General features: G+C 38.4%; 1 pseudogene; it reads right to left on the reverse strand.

Annotated features, from left to right (window-relative positions):
- Window positions 1–5,862: 5,862 nt before the first annotated feature.
- Window positions 5,863–6,814, reverse strand: LOC113611101 (S-phase kinase-associated protein 1 pseudogene; annotated as a pseudogene).
- Window positions 6,815–15,189: the final 8,375 nt, after the last annotated feature.

A 15,189-nucleotide genomic window follows, 5' to 3' on the forward strand; every position in this document is an offset into this window, starting at 1 on the left:
GGCCATTTATTCGTTTATTCTTTCAACAGACAAATATTGAGAAATACTACATTCAAGGTCTTTAAAAATATGTCTGGCATTGATTTTAGAGGACAGGAAAAGTCAAGTAGACATTGATCTTATTACCTTTATAGGAATTGGTTAAAAACCGATTGTCATCTATTTCAAGAAACTCAGTGTTACCCATGACCCAATATTAGTTGCTTCTATTAAAATAAAAGTGTAAAGAGAAAAAGTATGAACTTTCATGTGGTTATGTGGTTTTTAACAAATGAATTAGAAATGGTGTAATTTATTCCTATATAAGCTACCTTTTTTGAATCTGAAGAATTGTGATGGTGAATTAATACCTTTTATTTATGGTAAAATAACATTGCTTAGAATTCAAAATGAGTCACAAATATAATATTGGCTTCTCACAACAAGCCTTTGAGGTAGTTGAGGCAAATGACATCCTTTTTATTCACAGGTATTCTAACAGTGAGAATGGAATTGTTAAGCATTGGACTTGAAACTGAACGCTTCAGGTTGGGGACGGGGGTCTTGACTCTGTTACAACAAGCACTGTGAACTTGGGTGAGCACTGTCTATCAAATAAAAGGGTTAAAATTGTGTTTTTCATAGCAGTTTATGTCTATAATCTGAGAAAGAAAACTTCACTAATGAGAAATTGTGCCAGTTGGTCCCAAAACTGTCATTTAAAAATGTTTTAAAAAATTTTTTAATTCTATAGTTATTTTAGATATTTCCTCTCCTTCTTTCCCTGTCTCCTCCTCTGCCTTCCTCTTTCCCTCCTCTCTTCCTTCTTTCCCTTCTAAGAATTAGACGTAATAAATCATAGGAAAAAAAGTCCCAAGAGACAGCAGCTTCTGGGTTGATTGATTCAGCCACGCAATAATGACATTATCTAAAACTTGAATTCTTGTCAAAGTTTTACTCTCCATTCCTCAGCATATTGACTTGTTTTTGGCTAATGCCCCTTCTGTTTGCAAGATAACTGTGACGGTTCCATGGAAATGTGAAAACGTGACAATGTCCAGAAGAAGACATACTGAAGACATACTGCTTTTTCAGTGTGTCTCTTTGTATATGGAAGAAATACCACTTCCTCCTCCAGACTTTCTATGTGTCATTGGCCATAGAATTGCTTCACATATTTATGCCTAATTCATTGGTGGCAAGGAAAATGGAATTATCACAAATGGATTGGACCAGTCGGAAAACACACCTCCCCTCTGGAGCTGGGGCCAGAGCCTCCTTTCTTGCTACATGTATCTTGAGAAAAATGGTATCTTTGCACATGGGATTTGCTTCCTGTCTTACTCTACTGTGTCTGTACTTGCTGATCTTTTGCCTGGAAATTCCATTCTCAGTTATCTGCCAGGAAAATCTTCATTCTTCTTTCAAAACACATGTTGGATGTTACTTTTGTAGGAATCATAATGATGAGGAATAAAAGCACATAAGTTTGTACATTCAAGTATAAATGGTATTTTAGAAATAGTCTTTAATATCTGAATAAAAAAACACGCTTACAATAAAAACAAATTTGAGAGTATGGGAGCAATGGAAAAACAAGTCATTGAACATCAAATAGTGTCAATAAGATATAATGGGAAGCAAATATTCTGGTTCCTTGGAGAATCTAGGTCACCAAAACGTAATATTTGCACTTCTTGCAGGGAAGCAAATAACATCAAGGTTTTTGGACAAAGGAATTCACAGACTCAAAATGAGGTAGCACGGACACCAAAACACTCCTCACACTGTAATGTTGTGGCAGTCCACAAAGGGGGATGTACCAGCCCACTCTGAATACAGCAGGCAGCAATCTTAGTGGAAACCTGAGTAGAGTTGAAGGAGGGAGCAAAGAAAATGGTATGTATGTATATATGTATTTATGTATGTATTTATTCATACTTACCTACCTACCTACCTAAACAGAATCTACCACATCTGGGAAATGACAGACCTCTTATTTCTCCCTCTCTCTGACTGACAGTGTAAATGAAGAGACATTTGCAGATTTATGTTGCTTCACTTCCTTTTATCTTAGGATGTGGGAAAGAGAGTAATTCACTCAGCAATCTTTGTTGGCTGAACTGGAATCATAGCCGCTATGACAGGTCACTACCGTGACCAAACCATCCTCTCAGCTACTTACGAGACCTGAGAAGTTGTGAGTCACCTGGCGCATGAGTCAGAGACGGAGGTTATTAGCAGCCTCCTCCAGGCAGTCCTCTTTGATCCTGCCCAGCCCTGAATGCAGTTACCTTCTCCGTCTGTATATTCTCTGACTTGTTATTATTCTATATTTTGTACTGACTTTTTAGCTTATGTATTTTCTCCTCAATTTCCAAAAGATTGTGAATGTCATGAAGCTCTAATCACTTTTTATCCCTAGTCCCAAGTCTTTAATACAGTAGGTGCTCAACACTTGGGCTAATCTCACCACACTCTGTGGCTGCATTCAAGTAGCTGAATGGAGCTGGAGAAAAACACACAACCATAATGACTGGCTCCACTTCATGACCACAGACCACAGGAGAACTGTCAGTACTGCTCGAGAATCCTACTATGACCTTGCTTCTTATTCCCCTGAGGAAATAGAAGTCGTAGAAGACAACTTCCACATGTGCCCTTGAAGAATACTCCAAATTACCTGCATCCACATACTGTGCATTCCCTTCTTTCACAATCAGTGGACTATCTGAGGCTGCATCCTATCTTGGGCACTGGATCTCACCCTCTCTTGTCAGAGGTTTTGGTCCAAAAGTGATTTATTTCTCTGTCTCATCAATATTCCTCTCTGCACTGAACCTTTATCAATAGCGTACAAATATAGTATCTTCCATGAAGAAAAACCTTGTTCTCTACGTTCTTCTCAAGCCACTGCATCACTTCTGTTCCCATTGATAGCAAAACCCTTACTCATAGAAAGTATTGTGTCTTCTCACTGCCTCCATTTCATTTCTCTCACATTTAGATCAACTTTCTGTCGATACCACACCACTGAGAGAGCTCTTGTGAAGGTGACTCCTAACTGCTAAATAGCATCCTCACTATATGTGATCTACCAGTTACACTTTCCATAATTGATCATCCTGTTTTTCTTAGAACACTCTCAGCACCAGGTTTCTGGGTTTCAGCTCTTTATCATTCTCCTTTGCCCTGACTGGCTTCTCCTACTCAGTCTCCTGTGCGGGTCATCCTCTCCCCAGCCATAATTGGTGAGAGCACTTCAGGCTGTGTCTTTGGACCTCTTGTCTTTTCTAGAAATACTCATCCCCTAAATGCCTTATTCAGATTCATGGCTCCTGTCTTCGTCTGCTTGGGCTGCTATAACAAAATACCATAGAATGGGTGGCTTAAACAATACACATTTATGTCTCACAGTTCTGGAGGTTGGGAAGTCCAAGATCAAGGTGTCAGCAGATTTGGTTTCTAATGAGAGCCCTCTTCCTGGCTCATAGATGACTGCCTTCTTGCTGTGTCCTCAAATGGATGAGAGAGAGTTCTGGTTTCTTTTCTTCCTTTTGTAAGGACACTAATATCATCCTGGTGACCCCACCCTTATGACCTCATCTAAACTTAATTACCTCCCAAAGTCCCTGTCTCCTAATACCTTCACACTGAGGGTTTGGGCTTTAATATATGAATTTTGGGGATACACAAACATTCAATCCATAACATATATATATATTCTTAGTCCATAATCATATATTTAACTGCCTATTTGACATCTCTGGGTGTGTTCCTGGCCTCCTATTACTTATCCAACCTCTCTAAGCTCCTGTGTTCTTCACCTGCCCAAGCCACATCAGATCTCTTGTGACTCTTTGAGGAGACCAAGCATGCCTCAGCAGCAGGGACTTTCTTTTCTCTGCCTAGAACTGTCTTCTCCCACAAAAGCATGGCTTACTTTTTCCTTTACTTCAGATCTTTGTTCAAATATGCTATTATCAGAAAGCTCTTCCTGCCAACTCTCTATAAAATCTGGTCCCTTTTACTTTCCAAACTTTATTTTTCTTCAAAACACCTTTCCTCACCTGCATATATTATTTTTCTTTATTATCTCTCCTCCCCACTAGTTCATGAGAGCAAGAACTTTGGCTGTTTTGTTTATTGCTTTGTCCTGTGTACTTTAAAGAATGCCAGGCACATGACAGGTCCTCAATAAATATTTCTTATAAAGAGGGAATGAATGAAGAAAGCATTGAATGATTATACAGTTGATGGGACAAGGGATTGAGCATTAAGGAGAAAGCATAGCATAGCATAGTAGGATCACCGATTTTTGCAGTTGAAAGGGAACTTAGATGGTTGAATTTCCTTACTTTGAATATTGAGAACCTAAAACTCAGGAAGTTTAGGAAACTAGCTCTCTATTAAAGAGTTAGAGGCAGAGATAGTTCTAATTTGTAGGTGCCTGAGACCCTCATTCTAGTGTTCTTTTTGTAGATCATGCTGAACTTTGGCTGCTGGTAGTATAATTTTATTGAGGTCTCTATAATTCAGTTAAAACCCATTAATATAAATTTTCATTGAGCTGACAAGAATGTAATATACAATAAATATGATATTTAGATTGTCTCAGATTTTGTCTTGCTGACAATACCCATCATATTTTCTTCTACTTTTGTCTGATTTACTCTATCTTAATGTCCCTAGCCCTTTCCCCTTCTCATTCTATGTGCTACTATATCTATTACCATAATTTATTCTACCATTTTTATTGTGACAACTTCTGAATCTGTATCTTAAATCCACATTTTCCTCTTGAGCTCTAGACTTGCCTTTCAGGAATTTGTGTTCATATGTCCAATACAAGTTGAAGGTATTCCAAACTGAGCCTTATCATCTCCTGCCCTTCCTAACCAGGATCTCCACCCCCACCATCCCTCCAACAATCCCATTCTTCCTCCTGGGTCTTGTGGCCCATGGATGATGCCATGATTAGCAAAGCACTGATTAAGTTAGTAAAGCAGCTTTGTGGGAATCACCCTTGACTCTTTTCTTTGCGTCTCTCCCATGTTGAACCATTGCCAAATATGGGTGTTCCTTGCTCATAAATCTCTCTCCAATTTCTCTCTCTCTCTTTTTTCTATCCTAAATACCATATTCCCTGCATCAGTTTCTCATGTCTCTTCCTTCATCACTGCATTAAGTCTCCATATAGGGTATGGTCCTCTAGTGTTCCACAGTGTTGCCACATCTTTCTAAAATCTTATTATGTCTTACCCCTTCTTAGAATTCTTTAACAACTCCCTATTGCTTCTGAGAGTAAAATCTCGAAGTTTTAATATGACACAAAATGCTCTTTCTTTCTTTCTTTTTTTTTTTACATAACTTACTTTTTATTGAAAGTATCTTGCATTCGTGACTGATGCTTTCTGGGTAACGCCATACATTTTATCTTTACTTTTTTTTTTTTTTTTTTTTAACGCCATACATTTTAACATTAAAGGTTAAATTATTTTTTACATGCAAGTAGTGTTTATGGTTTTCCCCACATAGGATTACTGATTATAAAAAGATGACACACCACATGGGTTAAGTGTCTCTTTTAATAGAAAAGCCAGCAAACTGTCTAATTCTGTTTCCTCCCAAACCACAAACTGAGTAGTAAATGAGCCTCTAGCCAACATATTCAAAGCTGAGAGGATTAAAAATGCAAAAATAAGTCCTCAGATCCAATTAAGGGAGCCCTGCTACATACAGGTTAATCAATACCAGTGGACTCCAGGAAGCTGGAAGACATTCTGATAACCCCACTCTGATAACATTTACCTCAATTAGCGTTTCTCCAGTTTCCAACTCATGAATAAAGATAATATGTTGTTAATTCTATTTCAGAAAATGTTTTGCAAGTTGTTTTATTTACAATGCCAACTTTTAAAAGTCACTAAACTAAAGTTAACTGGACAATAAACTAGGCATAAGTTGCTTTACAAAAAGAGGGAAAGCCCAAAATGCCACTTTCTATAGAGAACCCACAGTTCAATTTTATTCAGAGCAAAGAATAAAGAACTTTTGATCATACTAGAAGAAACTGAGTCATAAGTTTGGAATCTGTACTGAAACTACACATGCATTGAGGACAACATTCTGCTAATACAACTGATTTGCTGCTGCATTTGTGGACTGTTTTTCTAATATTAGCAATTATAAACTAAGCAGTGCAACCAGTATTTGGAACAATCCTTACAGTGTTACAGCATCAGACACAAAATTTCACTTCTCCTCACACCACTGGTTCTCTTTGCGTACCTGGGCTTCCTCTTCTTCAGTAAAATCATTTTTGATATTGAATGTCTTTCGAATCTCCTCAGGAGTTTTCTCCTTGATCATATTGGCAACAGTCTTGCAGGTAACATCAAGCAGACCTTTGATGTCTAAGTAGTTTGCTGCCAGTATAATCTCAAAAAGTTTTCCTTGGTCAACTTTCAGGAATTCTTGATCCCAAACAGGGATATCATCTGTTCACTCTTCTTTGTGCTCACCATCCTCAGGAGGAGGCGGATCGTCCTTGTGGTGGGTGCACCCCTGAATGACCTTTTTTAATATTGCTGTATTAACATTTGGCAAGGGGACTGGATCATCACCTCCTTCATCATCCATTCCTAAATCTTCCAACGTGGTCTTAATAGTCACAGATTGTTTCGCAATTTCAACATCAACTTCAAATATCTCTCCGTCACAACTCTGCAACTTAATTGAAGGCATGGTGTTAAGATTCAAGGAGATGGCGGGCCAGAGGCTGATGAGAGCAGGGTGGCGTCTGCAAAAAAAAAAAAAAACACAGAAAATCGGAGAACAAGGCCAACACTCAAAATGCTCTTTCTGATTTGACTCCTGCTAAACTTTCTGGGCCTGTCTTCTTGCTTTTCTCATCCTTTCTCCTTTCCAACCATGTTGAAACCTGCAGGTGTCTGGTTATGCCTTGAACTCTCACCCCTTCCTGGAATTTGCTTGACTGCTCTGTCCACTTCTCCTTCTTGCAAGCTAGGAGCCATCTCTTTCAAGGAGCCTTTTCTCCCCCCAGACTGGGTTTGAGGCTGCTCTTTGGTGTTCTAGTTGTGCCTGCCAGACATCCATAATAGCATCACTGAATTTCACAATAGTTATCAGATTACCTGTTGAACTCTTCCATTAGACCATAAGATGCTTGTGGACTGAGGTGTGTTCATATCTTTTGCTTATTTAGCATTTAGAAGGCTGTCTGGCACGTGAAGGTTGATTGCACAAAGAACTGGATGAGATGTCTGCAAAATAGCATCTTTTGCTATGTGTATTGTCATTCAACGTATTTGATGATAATGAGCCTGAGAGATCATGAGTTCACTTCTGACTTGCCTTAACTTTGGCCCACTATAGTGCTTGCCTGGTTTTGATTACAATTATCAATAGTATGATTAAATTACAGTTCCCATTTTTATATCACTCAAATTTTATGTAATACTTAGAGATACATATTAAAATTCAACTTTCCTCAAACAAAGAGCGCTAGTGAAATTATTATGATCGCATTTCTACAAATGAGAGTACTGAGAAATACAGAGGAAAACTGACTTGTCCAAGGTCACACATGTGGAAGTCACAAACTGGGAATTTGAACTCGGTTTTTCTGGGTCTTTGTTAAGTGTCTTACAAGTATGCCTCCTTGGTTCTATGCACTTTATTTACTTTAGTTACAGTGATTGAAAAGCATCATTTTGCTTTATACATTTCTCAGATGTCCAGAGAGTAACATTTCAGAGAAAAATCCTGTGCTACCTTAGAGTTTAAGGGCAGAGGGAAACTGAGAATTTTTTTTTTTTTTTTTTTTTTTTTTTTTGCTGTACGCGGGCCTCTCACCGCTGCGGCCTCTCCCATTGCGGAGCACAGGCTCCGGACGTGCAGATTCAGCGGCCATGGCCCACGGGCCCAGCCGCTCCGCGGCACGTGGGATCCTCCGGGACCGGGGCACGAACCCGCGTCCCCTGCATCAGCAGGCGGACTCCCAACCACTGCGCCACCAGGGAAGCCCGAGAATTGTTTTATAGTGATGTTTTCATTTGAAGGATGATGGGAGAAGAAAAGTGAGAAAAGATGAGAGAAAAAAAGGACAGTGTATAAAAGGGGATTCTTTTGGATATTAAGGGATGCATAAGTTCAAGATTGAATTTCAGACACAAAATTGTCTTGATCTGAAACTTCTCAGAGTTCTAAAATTTCCTTACTCTGTTTTTTATATTTTTTTCAATTTGGTTTTCTCAGGCTTCTTATTGTATCACATACAACAAAGAAACTGTTACATGAAGACAGCTTCTCTGGTGATATTTTAGAACAATAATAAATTGAGTACCAAAAATTACATAAGAAGTAGTTTGTGTATTTTTAACATCTTTATTGGAGTATAATTGCTTTACAGTGGTGTGTTAGTTTCTGCTTTATAACAAAGTGAATCAGCTATATGCATACGTATATCCCCATATCCCCTCACTTGCGTCTCCCTCCCACCCTCCTTATCCCACCGCTCTAGGTGGTCATAAAGCACCGAGCTGATCTCCCTGGGGTATGCAGCTGCTTCCCACTAGCTATCTGTTTTACATTTGGTAGTGTATATATGACAATGTTATTCTCTCACTTCATCCCAGCTTACCCTTCCCCCTCCCCATGTCCTCAAGTCCATTCTCTACATCTGCGTCTTTATTCCTGTCCTGCCCCTAGGTTCATCAGTACCGTTTTTTTTTAGATTCCATATATATGTGTTAGCATATGGTATTTGTTTTTCTCTTTCTGACTTACTTCACTCTGTATGACAGACTCTAGGTCCATCCACCTCACTACAAATAACTCAATTTCATTTCTTTTTTATAGCTGAGTAATATTCCGTTGTATATATGTGCCACATCTTCTTTATCCATTCATCTGTTGATAGACACTTAGGTTGCTTCCATATCCTGGCTATTGTAAATAGTGCTGCAGTGATCATTGTGGTACGTGACTCTTTTTAATTAATTAATTAATTTATTTATTTTTGGCTATGTTGGGTCTTCGTTTTTTGTGAGTGGACTTTCTCTAGTTGTGGCGAGTGGGGGCTACTCTTCATTGTGGTGAATGGGCTTCTCATTGCACTGGCTTCTCTTGCTGCGGAGCATGGGGTCTAGGCATGTGGGCTTCAGTAGTTGTGGCTCGCGGGCTCTACAGTGCAGGCTCGGTAGTTGTGGTGCACGGGCTTAGTTGCTCCACGGCATGTGGAATCTTCCCGGACCAGGGCTTGAACCCGTGTCCCCTCCATTGGCAGGTGGATTCTTAACTACTGTGCCACCAGGGAAGCCCCATGACTCTTTTTGAATTATGGTTTTCTCAGGGTATATGCCCAGTAGTGGGATTGCTGGGTCATATGGTAGTTCTATTTTTAGTTTTTTAGGGAACCTCCATACTGTTCTCCATAGTGGCTGTATCAACTTACATTCCTACCAACAGTGCAAGAGGGTTCCCTTTTCTCCACACCCTCTCCAGCATTTCTTGTTTGGAGATTTTTTGATGATGGCCATTCTGACCAGTGTGAGGTGATACCTCATTGTAGTTTTGATTTGCATTTCTCTGATGATTAGTGATGTTGAGCATCTTTTCATGTGTTTGTTGGCAATCTGTATATCTTCTTTGGAGAAATGTCTATTTAGGTCTTCTGCCCATTTTTGGATTGGGTTGTTTGTTTTTTTGATATTGAGCTGCACGAGCTGCTTCTATATTTTGGAGATTAATCCTTTGTCAGATGCTTCTTTCGCAAATATTTTCTTCCATTCTGAGGGTTGTCTTTTCGTCTTGTTTATGGTTTCCTTTGCTGTGCAAAAGCTTTTAAGTTTCATTAGGTCCCATTTGTTTATTTTTGTTTTTATTTCCATTTCTCTAGGAGGTGGGTCAAAAAGGATCTTGCTTGATTTATGTCATAGAGCGTTCTGCCTATGTTTTCCTCTAAGAGTTTTATAGTGTCTGGCCTTACATTTAAGTCTTAATAGTTTACTTTTGTGTATGGTGTTAGGAAGTGTTCTAATTTCATTCTTTTACATGTAGCTGTCCAGTTTTCCCAGCACCACTTATTGAAGAGGCTGTATTTTCCCCACTGAATATTCTTGCCTCCTTTATCAAAAATAAGGTGTATGGGTTTATCTCTGGACTTTCTATCTTGTTCCATTGACCTATATTTCCGTTTTTGTGCCAGTACCATACTGTCTTGATTACTGTAGCTTTGTAATATAGTCTGCAGTCAGGGAGCCTGATTCCTCTATATCCGTTTTTCTTTCTCAAGATTGCTTTGGGTATTCAGGGTCTTCTGTGTTTCCATACAAACTGCAATTTTTTGTTCTAGTTCTGTGAAAAATGCCATTGGTAGTTTGATATGGATTGCATTTAATCTGTATATTGCTTGGAGTAGTATAGTCATTTTCACAATGTTGATTCTTCCAATCCAAGAACATGGTATATCTCTCCATCTGTTTGTATCACCTTTAATTTCTTTCATCAGTGTCTTATAGTTTTCTGCATACAGGTCTTTTGTCTCCTTAGGTAGCTTCATTCCTAGGTATTTTATTCTTTTTGTTGCAGTGGTAAATGGGAGTGTTTCCTTAATTTCTCCTTCAGGTATTCCATCATTAGTGTATGGGAATGCCAGAGATTTCTGTGCATTAATTTTGTATCCTGCTACTTTACCAAATTCATTGATTAGCTCTAGTAGTGTTCTGGTAGCATCTTTAGGATTCTCTATGTATAGTATCATGCTATCTGCAAACAGTGGCAGTTTTACTTCTTCTTTTCCGATTTGGATTCCTTTTATTTGTTCTTCTTCTCTGATTGCTCTGGCTAAAACTTCCAAAACTATGTTGAGTAATGTGGTGCGAGTGGGCAATCTTGTTCTGTTCCTGATCTTAGAGGAAATGTTTTTTAGTTTTTCACCATTGAGAACAGTGTTGGCTGTGGGTTTGTCATATATGGCCTTTGTTATGTTGAGGTAGGTTCCCTCTATGCCACTTTCTGGAGAGATTTTATCATAAACGGGTTTTGAATTTTGCCAAAAGCTTCTTCTGCTTTTATTGTGGTTATCATATGGTTTTTCTCCTTCAGTTTGTTAATATGGTGTATCACATTGATTGATTTGTGTATATTGAAGAATCCTTGCATTCCTGGGATAAACCCCACTTGACCATGGTGTATGAACCTTTTCATGTGCTGTTGGATTCTGTTTGCTACTATTTTGTTGAGGATTTTTGCATCTATCTTCATCAGAGGTATTGGCCTGTAGTTTTCTTTCTTTGTGACATCTTTGTCTGCTTTTGGTATCAGAGTGATGGTGACTTCGTAGAATGAGTTTTGGAGTGTTCCTCCCTCTGCTATATTTTGGAAGAGTTTGAGAAGGATGGGTGTTAGCTCTTCTCTAAACGTTTGATAAAATTTGCCTGTAAAGCCATGTGATCCTGGGCTTTTGTTTGTTGGAAGTTTTTAAATCACAGTCTCAATTTCAGTGCTTGTTGTCAGTCTGTTTATATTTTCTATTTCTTCCTGATGCAGTCTCGGAAGGTTGTGCTTTTCTAAGAATTTGTCCATTTCTTCCAGGTTGTCCATTTTATTGGCATATGGGTGCTTGTAGTAATCTCTCATGATCTTTTGTATTTCTGCAGTGTCAGTTGTTACTTCTCCTTTTTCATTTCAAATTCTATAGATTTGAGTCTTCTCCCTTTTTTTCTTGATGAGTCTGGCTAATATTTAATCAATTTTGTTTATCTTCTCAAAGAACCAGCTTTCTGTTTTATTGATCTTTGCTATTGTTTTCTTCATTTCTTTTTCATTTATTTCTGATCTGATCTTTATAATTTCTTTCCTTCTGCTAACTTTGGGTTTTCTTTTTTTGTTCTTCTTTCTCTAATTGCTTTTGCTGTAAGGTTAAGTTGTTTATTTGAGATGTTTCTTGTTTCTTGAGGTAGGATTGTATTACTGTAAACTTCTCTCTTAGAACTGCTTTTGCTGCATCCCATAGGTTTGCGTCATCGTGTTTTCATTGCCATTTTTTTCTAGGTACTTTTTGATTTCCTCTTTGATTTCTTCAGTGATCTCTTGGTTATTTAGTAGCATTTTGTTTAGTCTCCATTTGCTTGTATTTTTTACAGTTTTTTTTTCCTGTAATCGATATCTAGTCTCATAGCATTGTGGTCGGAAAAGATACTTGATACAGTTTTAATTTTCTTAAATTTACCGAGGATTGATTTGTGACCCAAGATATGATCTATCCTGGAGAATGTTTCATGAGGACTTGAAAAGAAAGTGTATTCTGTTGTTTTTGGATGGAATGTCATATATACATCAGTTAAGTCCGTTTTGTTTAATGTGTCATCTAAAGCTTGTGTTTTCTTATTTATTTTCATTTTGCATGATCTGTCCACTGGTGAAAGTGGGGTGTTAAAGTCCCCTACTATGACTGTGTTACTGTCGATTTTCCCTTTTATGACTGTTAACATTTGCCTTATGTATTGAGGTGCTCCTGTGTTGGGTGCATAAATATTTACAACTGTTATATCTTCTTCTTGAATTGATCCCTTGATCATATGTAGTGTCCTTCTTTGTCTCTTGTAATAGTGTTTATTTTAAAGTCTATTTTGTCTGATATGAGAATTGCTACTCCAACTTTCTTTTGATTTCTATTTGCATGGAATATCTTTTTCCATCCCCTCACTTTCAGTCTGTATGTGTCCCTAGGTCTGAAGTGGGTCTCTTGTAGACAGTATATGTACAGGTTTTGTTTTTGTATCCATTTAGCCAGTCTTTGTCTTTTGTTTGGGGCATTTAATCCATTTACATTTAAGGTAATTATCGATATGTATGTTCCTATTACCATTTTCTTAATTGTTTTGGGTTTGTTATTGTAGGTCTTTTCTTTCTCTTGTGTTTCCTGCTTAGAGAGGTTCCTTTAGCATTTGTTGTAAAGCTGGTTTGGTGGTGCTGAGTTCTCTTAACTTTTGTTTGTCTGTAAAGATTTTAATTTCTCCATCGAATCTGAATGAGACCCTTGCTGGGTAGAGTAATCTTGGTTGTAGGTTTTTCCCTTTCATCACTTTTAACAAGTCCTGCCACGCCCTTCTGGCTTGCAGAGTTTCTGCTGAAAGGTCAGCTGTTAAGCTTATGAAGATTCCATTGTATGTTGTTTGTTGCTTTTCCCTTGATGCTTTTAATATTTTTTCTTTGTATTTAATTTTTGATAGTTTGATTAATATGTGTCTCAGCATGTTTCTCTTTGGGTTTATCCTGTATGGAACTCTCTGTGCTTCCTGACTTGATTTACTATTTCCTTCCCATGTTAGGGAAGTTTTCTACTATAATCTCTTCAAATATTTTCTCAGACCCTTTCTTTTTCTCTTCTTCTTCTGGGACCCCTATAATTTGAATGTTGGTGCATTTAATGTTTTCCCAGGTGTCTTTGAGACTCTCCTCAATTCTTTTCATTCTTTTTTCTTTATTCTGCTCCCTGGCAGTTAATCCACCATTTTATCTTCCAGCTCATTTATCAGTACTTCTTCCTCAGTTATTCTGCTATTGATTTCTTCTAAGGTATTTTTAATTTCAGTAGTTTTGTTGCTCATCACTGTTTGTTTTCTCTTTAGTTCTTCTAGATGCTTGTTAAATGTTTCTTGTGTTTTCTCCATTCTGTTTGTGAGATGTTGGATCATCTTTACTATACTTACTCTGAATTCTTTTTCAGGTGGGTTGCCTATTTTATCTTCATTTATTTGGTCTTGTAGGTTTTTACCTTGCTCCTTCGTCTATAACTTTTTTTTTTTTTTTTTTTGCGGTACTCGGGCCTCTCACTGTTGTGGCCTCTCCCGTTGCGGAGCACAGGCTCTGGATGCGCAGGCTCAGCAGCCATGGCTCACGGGCCCAACCACTCCGTGGCATGTGGGATCTTCCCGGACCGGGGCACAAATCCGTGTCCCCTGCATCGGCAGGAGGACTCTCAACCACTGCACCACCAGGGAAGCCCTATAACATATTTTTTTGTCATTTCTTTTTTTTTTTTTTTTTTTTGATGGGTAGTCCTGTATTCCTGTCTTACTGGTTGTTTGGCCTGAGACGTGCAGCACTGAAGTTTGCAGGCATTTGGATAGAGCTAGGTCTTGGTGCTGAGATGAAGACCTCTGGGAGGCCTCACTCTGATTAATAGTCCCTGGGGTCTGAGGTTCTCTGTCATTCCAGCAGTTTGGACTCAGAGCTCCCACCACAGGAGCTCAGGCTCAGCCTCTGACCTGGGAACCAAGATCCCCCAAGCTGGTCACTGGGTGTTCCTCCCATCCCCCACTCGTACCTGGTAGGTGCCCTAGTTGTGCAGGGACGTGAATTCCACATCCTCCTGGTACGCCATCTTGACTTTGTCCCCAGAAGTTCTGTTTTTATGAGACTCTTTTTAGGACAGATTTGGAGGCTCTAAAAATTATTCAAGCTTCACATCTATACAAATGTTCAAGCCTCTGATGTGTTTTCAGTTGTCCAAAAGGTTACATCAACATTCTGTATTATTTTGGCATTTATTATTTTTCTTTTTTCTTTATTGTCAGTGTTGCCACCAAGGAACCAATTTCTAGCCACAAGGCAGGGCAGAAGGCTTGCAGCCAGTGCTACAATCAATGCTAATGTTGTTCTTTAGCCAGCTAGAAATTTGACCTGGGTATTTCTCTGGAGCCTGAAATCATCAGGTCATAACACTAACATCTCCCAGCACACAGCCCAATCTTATTTAACCTTGCTTCTGGGCATTGTACATTTTAAAACTATTTTACTTTCCTGAACAGGCCTCCAACTGACTTATGTTGTGAGTATGAAATTATTTTTTTTATGTAGAAGAAAATACAGTACAAGAAGTGAGCAATAATTCAATAAGAATTAGGTGCATGCACATACATTTAAATAAATGGTGTGGAGACCTTACCTTAATTTGTTAAAGATGCAGATGGCTGATTACAAATTGATGCTATGGATAATTGAATTTCAAATGTGTTTAATAACTAAAGTAAAGGTGCAATTTCATATTTTGAAGTTTTTGCTTTTGATTTCTGGCAAGTCATCATCATTTTGGAGTAAAAATAAGTTTATGGAAATCCTTATAGTATAGGAACAGCTTCAGTGGTTCTCTGTCACTATGGAAAAGGTGTGTTTAACTGT

Source organism: Aethalodelphis obliquidens, unplaced genomic scaffold (assembly GCF_003676395.1).
Source record: "Aethalodelphis obliquidens isolate GAN/ISIS:26980383/991018 unplaced genomic scaffold, ASM367639v1 scaffold3, whole genome shotgun sequence".
NCBI classification, from domain to species: domain Eukaryota; kingdom Metazoa; phylum Chordata; class Mammalia; order Artiodactyla; family Delphinidae; genus Aethalodelphis; species Aethalodelphis obliquidens.